This window comes from Protopterus annectens, chromosome 3.part0 (genome assembly GCF_019279795.1).
Source record: "Protopterus annectens isolate FY-2018-M chromosome 3.part0, PAN1.0, whole genome shotgun sequence".
Classification (NCBI taxonomy): domain Eukaryota; kingdom Metazoa; phylum Chordata; order Ceratodontiformes; family Protopteridae; genus Protopterus; species Protopterus annectens.
Genome location: NC_056731.1, coordinates 1,721,472,098 through 1,721,486,857, shown reverse-complemented (window position 1 = coordinate 1,721,486,857; position 14,760 = coordinate 1,721,472,098). Strand labels below are relative to the sequence as shown.

At 35.3% G+C, this 14,760-nt stretch overlaps 1 non-coding gene across 1 annotated transcript; it reads right to left on the bottom strand.

Annotated features, from left to right (window-relative positions):
• Positions 1-10,517: 10,517 nt before the first annotated feature.
• TRNASTOP-UCA lies at positions 10,518-10,604 on the bottom strand. The gene has a single exon. It is a non-coding gene; the product is annotated as a tRNA-Sec (tRNA).
• Between the last annotated feature and the right edge of the window lie 4,156 nt (positions 10,605-14,760).

The following is a 14,760-nucleotide window of genomic DNA, read 5'->3' as shown; positions in this document are numbered from 1 at the left end:
ATACTCATACAGGCATGAGTAGACATTTATTATTTCAACTGTCATAACTGCCATTGTTTAGAATACCCCTGATATGATGTTTAAATTCTCAGTAAGGTGTGTTGTGATTTTTGATCCATAGATTACTAGTATCTGTTACACAATGCTCATTTGCCAGACTTCAATTTAGCACACTTCCTTCAATGTGCTCTTCCTCACAACTGTTGTATAATTAGTTCTACTGTGTCAGTAGCTAGTGCAGATGTCAATCAAATGTGTATTCAGCAGCAGGAGTTCAAATCCAGTTTGGTATAAATTGCATCAGCACATAAACCTGTTTGTTGAAATGCAATGCTGACTTTGTGAACAAATGTATTTTAAGAAATTCTGCTTGTATGTAACACAAAAGAGTGACAGGTGGAGGGGTTTGATCCCCTAAGGCCTGTATTCATAGTCAGTAATGCAAATGCACATAGGCTAACTGAGATGTTCGTGAATGAGCACAGCTGAGCTATGATTCATAGAGCCCATTTATGCCAGTATGCAATAACCTCAAATGTGCTTATGCAAATGTTGAAATAATGCGATGGAAATGAAGAGTGATATAACTCTTCATATGCTAATGAAGTATGCTTTTCATCATTTGTGATTTATAGTCATATTTTCCCACTTCTCAGCACTGGTCACAGATGTACTATATAAAGAAAAACTCATCAAATCTATCAGATTTACAATCAGTGAAAATGCTATAAGTTGCTGTCTGGTTTGTTATTCGTAGGTCTGAGTTGCTTGTCTTGGCTAGGTCAAAACCACTTGCACATAACAGTCCTTGCTGGCCGAGAAGATGACCATATAAGCATAAGCAAAGGATAACTCATTATAACTTTGATAATCAGGAAATTCTTGATTGGTTTAAAGTGAATAGTGACATTATAAGGGTCTTAGCATGCATGTTTGACCCCCATAAGGTCATTGAAGGAATGTGTTGACTTCCTATCCCTCTGCACACCAAAATATGTCTAGCCCTTGTTATAATTGCTACAGGGACCTTCCAGAGACAGAAAGGGGGGCAGTAGTAGTAAGGGAAAACATGCAGCAGGCTTGTACATGGCAGGTTGCTCTGCAGGTAAAGAGGCAGCATTTGGTCCAGAACTATGGACCATGATATTCAGGTTAGTGTTTCCTTTACACTAAAACACACATAAAGTATAACTGATGCATGCAGTGATATCTGTGGACTATGCTGTGTGGTGCATGGTCACTGTTCATCTAGCATTATGTCTCATCTTACAATATTTTTTATCTGTTAGAATAATGATCATTTTGTTGGAATGCCTGTGTAATCACTGATTACTGTTCCGTGATGTTGACACTCGTCAAATATAAAATAGTTCATGTTTTTGTCTGTTGTAATGGATAATTTATGCTTTAATGATTACTTAATTTTACTAAAGTAAGGAATAATAACAACAGTGAAATACTTCATGAGTTAATACATTGCAAATGTGTGTAATGCTTTCTGTATATATACATTTCATCTTAGATTATTCTGCTGTACTGCAGAGCAGATACATTTATGGTGTCACACAAAATAAATTCTGACTTCAAAAGTTATCATCACCTGTGCAGTGGGAAGAGTGTAGTATCAGCAGTGTAAGCTTTTATGACATAATATTAATTTTGTGCAATTTGCTTATGATATATTTCTCCTGAAAATGTTTGCTCATTGTACCTGTTAGAATGGTAATCCATATAACATGACTTTTGGCAAATGTTCACTGATGGTGTACATACTAGTCTTGCAGGAATAAAATGCACATATTTGCAACCCCCCCCCCCCCGAATACCCCATTCCAGCTAAACAGACAGTTGTGTCACTGAAGCTGTTTCACAGTAGTTCAAGATCAAATGATTTCTATGTATAACATACTGATAGGCACGGTGATGGTGCAACTGAACTGAAGGAGGAGGCTAACATGAGAAATGTAAGATGAGTTAGTCTGATGCCTTGACCTATTTGATGCAGGTGATCCTTCTGTCACTGATCTGACACTTTTGCATGACCATGAACATAACCTTGAATGCTAAGTTTCACCTAGATGTAGATGAATGTTGACATGGCCTGTGTGAAGTGCGTTGCTATATTACTGTCTTGAGACAGAATGGTAGCATCATGTGATCTGCCCCACATGTCCTGAGGGTACCTCATCCTCAGCTCCTTGCAAGACTGACTCTAGTTTGACTCTGGTATGTCCTAACTAGTGTTTGAATGGTGGCAACCACTGACACTTGATGTATGATCATATTATGCATCAGTGTGACCATGGCATTATCCCTGTTCTTTGCCATTTCAATTTACTGCTGAAAATCTTCACACATACCCTGAAATACTCTGACCATTTCCAACTGACTCTTTGTGGCAGTGCTTTGAGCCCTAACAATGTCACAGCATATTTCTTGTTAGGCAACCAGTGCTTTACATGTTTCCTGGGGTAGCTGTAAGAAGTTTCTGCACCTAGCTCCTCTTTCTAAAGGTATAACAATGGACACCATTTTTTCTGAGTGCCTGCCATCATGCTCAAAATGTTCTACTGTGTTTGGACATGCTGGTATAGAGGTGCAGGGGTGTTCCTCTGTTATGTCAAGTTGTGCTTGACTTTGTGTTGCTCTGTCACTTTCTGCAGTGTTACTAAGATGTGTGGTGAGTGAACCTGCCATTAATTTGGGGACTGCCTGCCACTTCCCTCAGGCTGCCTCGTGCAACTGCATACAGTAAAGTATGCTTACAAGAGGATGACTGGGACAATTACCATGTGCACTGCCTTCATTTCCATTCTTTGCTGATGTACAAGGATCATCTAATAATAATTAATCTTGACATGCTTTATTACATCATTCCTTGTCAGCATTCAATTCTTTCTATAAATGTGTACGTTACAGATTTTAAACCAACTTTCATGAGCAGATGAGTATTGCTGCTGCTGCAGATATTGGTAAGATGGACTAATATCCACACCACCTCTAATTATTCCTGTTCCATCAACTTCTGTGTCATAGTTATCCCCATGGATGGACAGAAGTATTTATCATCTGGCATTAACTTAATAAGATTTGGAGCCCAACACCTAACCCCCCCCCTCCCATAGTGGTACAGGAAATGGCATTCTGTCTGGCCTTGCTTCTAGCATGTGCTCTCGTATCACTTGCAATTTTCTTGCTCTGTGTCACTGCTCAGCCTTTGCCTCCCATTGATTTCAACATGTACTTGACTCCAGGTCTTGTTCCTCTTGGCTGGCCTGGTCCCCCTTTACCAAAAAGAAGTTTCCCATTTATCCTAAGCTCTGCCATGAGGACACAGTTTTCCTAATGGTTGAAGTCATCCTTCCTGTGCCTAGATCCTTAAAAAAAGGCTACAGTCCGAAAGTTTGACAGTAATGTTTGGATGTAATCACCTTTTTAAAGTGCAAAATATTGGATAACTATTCCTGCCACCCACAATAAGTGTTACTTAACACAAACCAATATAGTTACCTCATAGAAATTTCAATATAGCCATGTAAAATTGTAGTTTTATGTACAGTTCATTCAGGTTATGAACGCATTAAATTTTGTCTCAAAAAATAATCCTTGCCCTATCATCTAAAATTATCATACTACCATTTTTTTATTTCTTACTGTCACTACCAAAAAAATCAGATTCATTATGCATGCCTGTTTATGTCCTTAGGACAGGAAACCTATGTAGCTAATTACTGCATTTATACCCATGGATGCAAAATCAGTAAATTATACAAGAGTAATGATCATTTTCTGTCATCATTAATCATTTTCACTGCTGCTGTCATGAAATGAGACTTCAAAATGACAAAAATTTACCAGTCAGTCAATGCTGTCATAACATGCACAATATATATTTAGCAAATCAGCCTTAAATTAATAATGAAATATGCGTGTCTTGTTTATTAAATAATAATATTTTTATAAACTTTTCCTTACTATAATAAGTCTGAAATATCCTACTCCATTTGCTGCCTGTCCCAGTTATTTGCAAATTAATATGGCAATGTTTAACTTATTGGTGAAATTTGGGGCCATTTACATGTATTATATGCAAATTAGACTAATTGATATGCATCTCATGAATGGTAGTAATATGCAAATATGTCCTGAGGTATATCAGCAAAATGTCAACATTGTGATGATTATGAACATGCGTCCAATATAATATGAACATATTTAAAAGTGACATGGATGTGCTGCAGACATTTTCAAAGTATCCAAAGCTTTCTGCAGACATGTGTAAATGGCCCTAGATTAGCCAAAAATCAGAATGTTGTTGAAATAAAAAAAAAACAAAAAAACAAAATGGAGTTAGCTGAACATCAGATTTCCAGTAATCTGAAGTGTAATTTTTGTTCATCCAATATTGTATGTCACACACTAGCACAAACAAGTCCTAGCTTCATAAAAGTTAAAAGTAACACACATTATGACATTTATCCCCCCCCAAAAAAACACATTATGCTTTACTACATGACACATACTGCTGTTAGGGTACAAAATAAATAACTTTTACCAATAAGCATTATCAATACAAAGTATTAATCATATATTCCCATTTGATGAAGCATAGAAGGAAAAGTAAGTAGTTTCCTTTAAGAAAAAAAAATCAGTATGTGACAAACAGTCTGGGTTATACCAAACTTATCAATAGTATCAATAGCTGTTGTAATGACTATGCTAGCAAAAAGGGTTTGGTTAAGGTGATATCACAAACTAGAGGGAGCGGTTATAATTCTGATTAATACCTCCCTGATCATACTTTCCTCATTCTTGTTCTGGTTCTTCAAAATATGGCAAATCATTTGAAGGCATGATCATGCTCTACCTGCTGCATGATTCGTATCTGGTTAAGACTGAGTCATGCACAAGAACTACTACATGAAAATAGGAATATCTGACAGGAGCTGGGTGAACACTTGACAAGCCTAACAGGTATAATCTACTCTGGCCAGCAGTGCTATCACAGGTATGAAGACTTGCAGAAGTATAGGGCTGACTTGTCAAGTTGGTAGACCAGGTTGTGGCAAGAAGACCATAATTCCATAGTAAGTAAAATAAAATATTTGATTTCTTAAATGAGTCATGTTAAAGATAAAAAAGGTTAACAAGTTTGCATAACTACAGGTGTTTTCTAAGAAATATACATGCACTTTAAATATTATTTGTAATTCTATTATGAAATGCATAGGAAATCATGACCATGTTTGTAATGATACATGCAACTTTTTTAACAAAGAGGCATATCACTAATGTGTTAACAGGTTTTAATAATATATAGAAATATCAAATAAATGTATTAAAATAATAATCTGTGCTTGCAACTGCAAATCATGTACTGGGTTACAGGGACAAGTAATGGTGACTGGATTAAAAAATAATGAAAAAAAATGTAATTACACATTTATAATTTATTACCATGGCAAGAAAAAATTTTAACCGCTACATTACATGAAGCCAGTTTCATGAAGGCCCTAGAAGTATAACTAAAGGAATTGCTTAACACAGTTGTTTGTTCAAAAGTATTTTGAACTGCATGCATAATATGGCTAACATCTCACACCACACCCTGCTTACACTGCAGGTTGGAGGAGGGGTGGTAGGGGTTTCTCTGTCAAGCATACCTCTCAACTGTACAGATTTTCACAGAATGCTAAGATTTATGCCTCATATTTTGGTCTGTTTTTCATAAAACTGTGGTTTACCTGCAAATTAGTGGTAAATCATTCAAAACTGAAGTTAGAAAATAATGTCAGACATTTGAGTTTAAGACTTCCTACCTGTCAGAAAATTCATGCTAATACAAAGCCTGTTGTTCTATTAACTTTCTAAATTTGTAAAAGCAATATTTAAAAATTGTCCCTATTTTTGGGCCTTTGTCCCACTTTCATTTATGGCTTTTTCCAGATTTCTTAATCTAAAAGGTTGAGAGGTATTGTGTCAAGTGAATGACTAGCATAAACTTTACTGAGATTGTACAGTTTTACTTAAAAAATATAGATACATTTATATAGAAAAGAAAATGCAAACTTCTATGAAGTGTAACATTTCTGTGTTTGCAAATTAGTTATACCTGAACATGGTGTTACATGTATTTGGAAAGCAACATTCCACACTCATTTCATATTTATTATTTTCCTCTTAAATTATATGGAATATTGGCACAGTATTATACTAATTCATACAGCTATGCATGTGTAAGAGAAAATAAAACAGTTAGCAAAAAGTAGTTATTGCTTAGACAAGAATGACATATATAAGAAGAGCAGATACAGATAAACAAAAATTGCCTTTTCTCTTTTAATCATACCTTAGAAAAAAAATAACTACAATCATCAGAAGCAGCAGTGAAGAATAAAAATACTGGTGGAATCTTCTGGTTAGTATAACTAAAGTATAAGAGAACTGTTTATCTTATTAATTTGTAGTATGTATAAAAAGTGTACAAATAAGTGTTTTGAATCATAATTAAAATAAAAAGCTAGCCACCAAGGCAGTATTTGCATGAAACACTAGTTTATTTAACATTAAACACTGTCAAAGTAAAACCAACTAAGCACTTTTGCCAAGAAACATGAATTGGCTTTATCAGTCACTCAATTATGATGCAACTTCTTTTATATACTCTAAGTACTTAAGCAACTATTCATGATTTTGCTTGCATCCATCAAATTACCCTGACTAACCTTAGTGTTTCATGCAAATACTGCCTTGGTGGCTCGCTTTTTTATTTTTATTACTGTTTACAAGTTTTTGAGCCATTTGGCTTGTTTTTTGTTATTTTTATTTTTTTATTTTAAATCATTATATTACTGTAAAAATAAAAGAGAATTATGTGATTGTACAACTTGTTTTTTTCTTTTAGTCATAAGGAAACATTTTTATAGCTTTGCAGTTGAAAGAAATGCAAATAAAACTATTGCGGTTCAAGCTAATGTTATTGTTTAAAACAGATTTTTAACCTGATTACTTTGATTAATTACACAAAGATATTTTTACTACCGTATTCAATGCATTACATGTACACATACCTCTCAACCTCTTAGCACAAGAAAGGGGAGACGAAGGCCAAAAAATAAGGACAGACTTTATATATTGTTCTTACAAACTTAGAAAGTTGGTAGAATAACAGGATTTATCTTAGCATGCATATTTGGAACAGACCAAAAATGTGAGGCAGAAATCTGGACATTCTGTAAAAATCTGGACAGTTGAAAGTTATGTTACATATCTTGACAAATGCAGACACCCCTTCAAAAACAAAAATCAAAAGCCTTTGCCATTTGAATCCATCACACATATCCATAAACACTGCACTTATCATTCTTCCTAAGTACAAAAGCACATCCCAAATTACTACCCCCATTGTATGCATACACCAATAAAGATTTTACTGCATTTCAATAGTGTTTGCAATGGTATGCAAACAGTAATGCATGGGTCTGTTGTGTTTTTTTCTGTTTTGTCTGTCCCCACCCCTTTTTTCTCTGTTTTTCTTATTTTGATTATGCAAGCCTTTCTCCTTTATTGTTTTGTTTCTCTCCCCAGGTTCAAATCCTTTATGAGCAGACAAGGCACATAACTCACAAGCTAGGGATAGATCACCCTCTGCCTATCCATGGACACCCTCACAGGGTCATAGTGGAGGTGCAGGTTCCTGCAGGCACTCCAGTATGTGGCAGACTAGCTAGCCTCACAGAAAAGGGGCTTTGGAGCTTGACTGAAGACAGACTGTTGGAGGTAGTGGACAGAATTCAACCAATGAAAGCCTCTCTTCAGTGTGTAAAAGACCCATTCTCCCATTTGGTGCTAATCACTGCAGCAACAGAGGTGCCTACCCCCTAAATATAGGGGTGCTCCTCTACAAACACCATCTAGCATAGAGATGTTTGAGGCTCTGTGAACTGGGATTCCAGTTGGCACTTCCTCAGCCCTTTTTCCCTTATCCTTTCTTCTTCACCTTCTTGAATATTTAATTTACACACTCCCTCTAATAATAAAAAAAGTATGAAAAATAGAGGGATTGTCTATCTTCTAACAAAAACATGCTGCCCATCCTCTCACACCTGCTCCAGTACAAACCTCTTGATGTTTCCTTTGTCTATTCCCATCTTTGTTTTGTTTTCTGTTTTTCAGTCTTTCCTATAACCCCCTTTCTATTCTTTAATGAAACCATCAGGGTTTCCACAAAAGGATAACCCCCATTTTCTTAAAAAAATTATTTAAGTGCTTCACAGTTTGCAGCTTTCCTTTAATGTTTTAAGTGTGACTGCAGTTAGCCATACTTGCCCACTATATGTGAGCAAAAAAACAATAAGCACCATCAACCCACACAATTTTGAAAAGTAATTTGCCAGTTCATAATGCCAAACTTTATACAACTTATTATTTTGCAATAAGTGGGCACATTTTCATCGCAAATGCCTTTCTCTGATCTTACTTGCATATCCATGTAGCTCTGCTATTCACATATAAAAGTAAGTCATTTGGGAAGCCCCCAACTGCAAATATATGCATATGTCTTATACTCACCCTTCACCACTCTTAACCATGGCCATAATTATTTACACACACACACACACACACACACACACACACACACACACACACACACACACACACACACACACACACACACACACTCAAGCACACACATTTGATAACATCTTTACAAATATGTGCTTTCTAATCAAACAAATGAGAAAAAAAATGTGTGCTTTCTGACAATCATTACATAATTTGCTCTGTGAAATCAGTATTTAGTGCACAAGTGACGAGACTGTGAGTTAGACAGGCAAGGGTTGAAATTTTTGATGATCTAACTTGTGGAAGGATGACATCTGTGATGCCTGCACCCTGGCCCAGCAATCAAAGAGCCTCAGTCCTCACCACTAACACCAGAGAGGGCATCTCATATAAGAGTAAAGGATAACAAATACACACAGTAAAGTACAATTTCCCTTATGTGCACACAGAGATCAGAGTCAATCTGGGTCTGGTTGCTCTCCAGGTATCCAATAAAACTCTCCACTGGCACAGCTATAGGGTCCAGATCTCAGCCTAGCTGGCATGCTAACCTCCAGTACCCTCCCTGTCCAACCAGTGCTTTGTGTCCCTGCCCAAGTAGCTGACACACTTTGAGATAAGTATTTATACAACTTCACAGACACTCCTGGGGAAGGCTGACATAGATTCTCCAGCTGTGACCCTTTACACAGACTATACGGTAGTAATCACTGCCACCACCAGCTAAAAATTATCAGCTACCCAAAGGCCCTTAAAAGGGTGTCCAATTATTACTGTGCAATATTATTATCCAATAGTAGTGCAACATAAGCAATCTTAAGGCTTTGGAAGGGCTTATTACAGGATCATGTATAAGCATGCAATGTACTGTAGATTTTAATTATCTCTACATAAACTAGCCACAGTTGAAAAGGGGTTACAATATTTAATAATAAATAATTAAAACACAAGACAATACTACTACAATACAATGCTACTCAAGAGTTCAGAGATCACACAGAAACTTAAAATAATTCCGTAGTACAGTTCTGACATAACAGAAAAACACTTAGTCTAAACTTTATAGTCCTGGCTATTTCTACAAGAAAACATACTTCTAAGATAACTTACTTACATAGAGCAAGGCAGTGCTGAGTTGAATAGTCAAGGCAAAATGCTTTACAATCTCTGGTTCTCACTGTTTAAATTGAAACTCCAGTTCTGATAAACATTACATCATCTTTTTCACCCTTCATGGAGTTCCCAGGCTACACATTAACTGCATTTACATTATTTTACACTTAGAGCAATAAAGGACATTCCACATGTAAATTCTGGTCATTAACTTTGGCCTTAAAACAGTAGGCAGGATGCTTACTCCAGACTCATCAACTCCAAATTCTAACTTCTAAGGACATAGAAAACATAATTTTAATTTCAAAGAACATTTGAAATGCTTGGCTTAGTTTTCCTTACAGCAGATGGCAATGTTGCTACAATCTTGAAGTTCTCATTTTACAGTGTTTTCTTTCATTTAAGAAACTAGCCTGTATTTTATATTTATATTTACAAATGCCAGAATTATGTATCAAATTCTATTTTACTAGGCTGGTAGCCTTTACCCTTTTCTACCAGTCCTCACAACAACTATCGTTATCATGCAATAATAATCCATTAGTAAAACAGCGACACAATATGTTTATCTGACAGATTCCATGCCTCACAAAAATAATGCAGGGGTTTATTCAGTGGATGGTGGCATTCATTCTCCACCTATGGTATGTTATGTCTTTGTAATGTTAAAGGATACCAGAGCACCCAGAGGAAACCCACACAAATCCAGGGAGGGCATGCAGACTCCACACAGAAGGCACACCACCTGAGAATTGAACCAGAGAACATCTTGCTGTGAGGTGACAATGCTACTGCTGCACTGCTGTGACATCTGAAAACAAGTGCTTGAGCTGACAACTTGCCTGAAAGTGGGAATTGAACCACTCTGTCGCTAAACAGCTACAGGTTTGAAGCCTGCACCCCAGACCACTGAAGTTCATTCAGACATATCTATCTGTTCATTTTGCAATCTGTAGCATCATTTTTAACTCTACATGCATTGCATGTATTCACACCTCTTTAGAACATCTTGTTCTTTAGCATATTATTGTTCTGCCCATAAATTTGTAATATCAATATAAAATGTCAGTAGTTTCAACCAGGTATATGCATTTTTTATCCTGGTATCTCCTATTATGTTATGTGATTTGCAGCTATCTATTTTAGGAGTGCTCACTTATCATGTTTTACTAATACCCTATTCTGATTACTATATCCATGAACAAAGTCAGGAGTTCAAACCCAGGTATGTGCATTTTGTTTACTCTGATATCACCTATTCTGTTCCCCTGAATTGTATTTTGCAGCCACTTTTTTCACAAGTACTCTGATAGCTAACACTTTCCCTTAAACAATGTCAGGCATTCAAACACAAGTATTGGCATTTTGTTTATCTCTATTTTCCATTCCCTAGAAATGTGTTATTCCAGTCATATTTTTCCCTTTGACTATATCACATGCCCTGCTACTACACTGACCTAGAACATATCATTGACATATTTAGGGGGTTCAATCTCATCCTTGGGCATGTATCTTTTAGTGCTGTCATCTGTTGCTTTCCCCTAAATGTTAGCTTTCGAGTTATGAGAGTGTACATTATGTGGGGAATGGTGGCATTGCCTAACATAATTTATTTATCTGGATTCTTCTGACAATGTTTCAATGGTCATTTGGGAAATATGTGGTTTTAATGGTTATAATGAGTTAGTTGATTGATCCACATAGGTATGCATAGTTGTGTAATATGTTCAAGAGGACAGCAACTGTTGGAGTTCTAGGTTCATTTCCCTTGAGATCTGTTACTGGCTCTTTTTAAATTCTAATCTACCTGTGCATGTGACACCTTTCATAAGTATTTGTTTTCATGATCCATTACAGTATGATTGCTGCAGTGTCTCGCCATTAAACTGCAATGTCTATATACTGGCATCTGGGCTGATTTGCTACAATGATTCTCCAAGGAACAAACATCTTTTTAATTACTGTACACGGTATAGTATGCGTACATGGCTAACATTCTCCATAATTTTTAGGTATGGTAAATGTTGTTGAATTACATTGCTATATCATTTTATATCCCACATCTTCTATGCATACTTCAAACTGTCTTAAAATGGCTATATTGTCTTACACATTTTTATGGTGTACCTTTGCATGCAATGTTTAGTTACACAACTCATTTTGCACTTTAATGTTCACCTTTTATTACTTCAGTATTGACCTCTACTCCAGCCTCAGTGTCTGAGTTGCTTGCCTTTTCATTGCTCATACTTTTCTGTATCTATCCACTGATGTTGATTATGTTATTACTAAACAACTGTGGGATCACTTCAGTTAATGTGCACACTCTTTTGTTCACCTCTTGTATTTAGTTGTGTCCAAGAGGTGGCTTACTACCATGTGGCCATGTGCCTGTGCTGTGGATTAGAGAAGATGATCTTTGTTGTGCTATCTACCTTGGTTACATGCATATATAATTAGCAATTCTGCCCATTGCACTAGAAAGGTAAACAGTGTTGTCTTGGCTGCAAATTGGCTGCACTGTTAATGAATCCCTGAGAGTGTTTATGGTTCTTTTCTTTTTGAATCCTCATATTTGTAACCTAAGTTTTGCCTCAATGTTGCCTATAGCTTTGGTTTACTTTTATCATTTTTTCTTGTCTTTTAATAAAAACTTTATTGAACCATGTGATCAGTACCAAACCATACTAAGCAACAAAGCAAGCATCAACATAACACTTATAAATAATTTGAAGACAAAATAGAAATGCAGACCATTATTAGTTCTATGTATTTATGTCCAAATTATTATACCAAGTAAGTGGCTACAGCTTCTGTTTTGTGCCTTTTTTCACCCCTAAGTCTATATCAGTACTAATTTTAATGTTACTTAATGAAACACTTCTCCTCAGTATAACATCCCTACTAATTTTAATGTTACTTATTGAAACACTTTTCCTCACTAAAACATCCCTAGTAGTAGCTAGTAATTGTCCATGCCATACTAGAATAACTGCATACCACAATTCTATTTTCTATATGTTGTATCCTTTAGTCTGTGGTTCAAATACTCATCAGTTTTGGAAAACTAGACCTTCACTGCTATTAATGGTTTGTAGTATTGTAATATTTATGGGATTTTCAGCTATCGTAGGTGACTGAGATAATCACTTTAGTGCTTAGTTTGCCTTGAATATTTAAAGCTTTTTGTACATAAGGTATTTTTTCTAGACATTGTATATATCATGTTATGTTGTCTGTCTTAAAAAGGAGTATTTGTTGATTACTGCTATAATCCACGTAATATATCTGCATACAAAGATGTCAGGCATGGGCAATAATGCCCTTCTATCCTGCCAATATAACAAATCAATCATTCCCATAATAAAGGTCCAAGGTTTTTATGAAATATCGAGCTCATGATAATATAACATAATAGCAAGTTGCTCATAGTGCATTAAATAAGTGTGTTGTGAATGGACTGAATGTTTATGGTGTTTATAACTTTTAACTCTTAATTCACATATTATGGTTGATTGGAATATGTGAGGTGTTGTGATTGGAATATGTGAGGTTTTGTATGTATGAGATTTGGATGTGCTTTCTTTAAGAGATATCAGACTGTTATACTCTTTTTGACTGCTTCCTTACTAATATAGTGATACAGTGGTGGGTGTATGCAATGTGTAACTGTAATTGTGTCTTTCTTTTTTATATTTTTTCTTATATAGTCTTATCTGTGATGTTTGGTACTGGTTTATTCACTGGGGAGGGGTTAGGAGAGGAGAAATACAGTAGTGAAGACAATTTCTGTATTTTAACAATGGGGTTTCATTTTAAAAACTGTCAGTTATTCTTTTGTTCTCCCCTCCCCTGCTAGGACAGATATACAAAAAAAAAAAAAAAAAAACACACACAGAAAGAGACAGCCAGTACCAAATAGCTATAACAAAAAAATAAAATGATAACAAGAAGTGTTACAGCATAGGTTCTTAAATAGTAGGGAGTAGTTTTCTTTTAACCACTTATACAACCTTATTTCTCAGTGTAACATGAATGAAAGTTGTTTACTGGCAGTGGTATTTCCCTCTCACAGAGGAGGTTCTAATAGAATGTTTCTTTATCACAATTTTTGCTCTGGAGACAATTTATACAGAGATGCGTGTGTTTGTTAACACACAATAGTAAGAAGGTGTTAATTAACTTGCACTTTCTGTTACATTTACCTAAACATTACTATTTTAACACTTGGAAAACTTGTATTTCTCTCTTTAAGTAATATAATACATTTTATAGTACTGTGGCACCATACATACAGTAATATATAATTAATTTCTTCAATTCAACTTTTATCCTAAGATATTCAAATTACATTCTGTTCTATTAATTTAAGAAAGGGTGGGTGTGCTTTTTGAGCAGGAAGTGAGGAGCTGAACTACATGGCAATATTAGAAGATCATGCACTGAAAGTTAATTAAAAGTCTGATGCATAGTAAAGGAGGGACTAATATGAAAGTAATAGCATATTTTCCACAAAGTCAGACAAAATTGCTCAGTCATTTTGATAAGCTGGGAATTTATATGTCTCTTAAAAAGACTATAGTAGGTATGTTGCCAACCAGGTGTTATCCCTCAGTACAAATATAATTCTGGGAATATATTATTAGTTACTTTAGACATCAAAGTTACTGTTTTACTATTTTATATCTCATTGGATATTCTAGAGAATATGATATCCTATTTATAGAAGAGACACATTTTAAAAGATAATTGCATATGCAAATCCTAACAAACAGATAAAGATTTTTTAGGGAAGTTTATTTCTTCTTTGAAATATCATATGTATCTGCCATAATATCCAAGCATGCACAGTCTTGTAGTCAGCAATGAGCTTAATCTATATAATAGCATATTAATAATATATGATTGTTATAAACAATGTTATATGTATAGCCTTTTATCTGTGTTAATATTTTTTCTCAAAACTGAAAGAAATTATTGGATTTATTATAATACTATATATGAACAAAAATGCAAAACACAGCAAACCAATAAAAAGCAGATGGCAAAGAGCAGAGTAAAATCCAAATAGACTTTTATTCG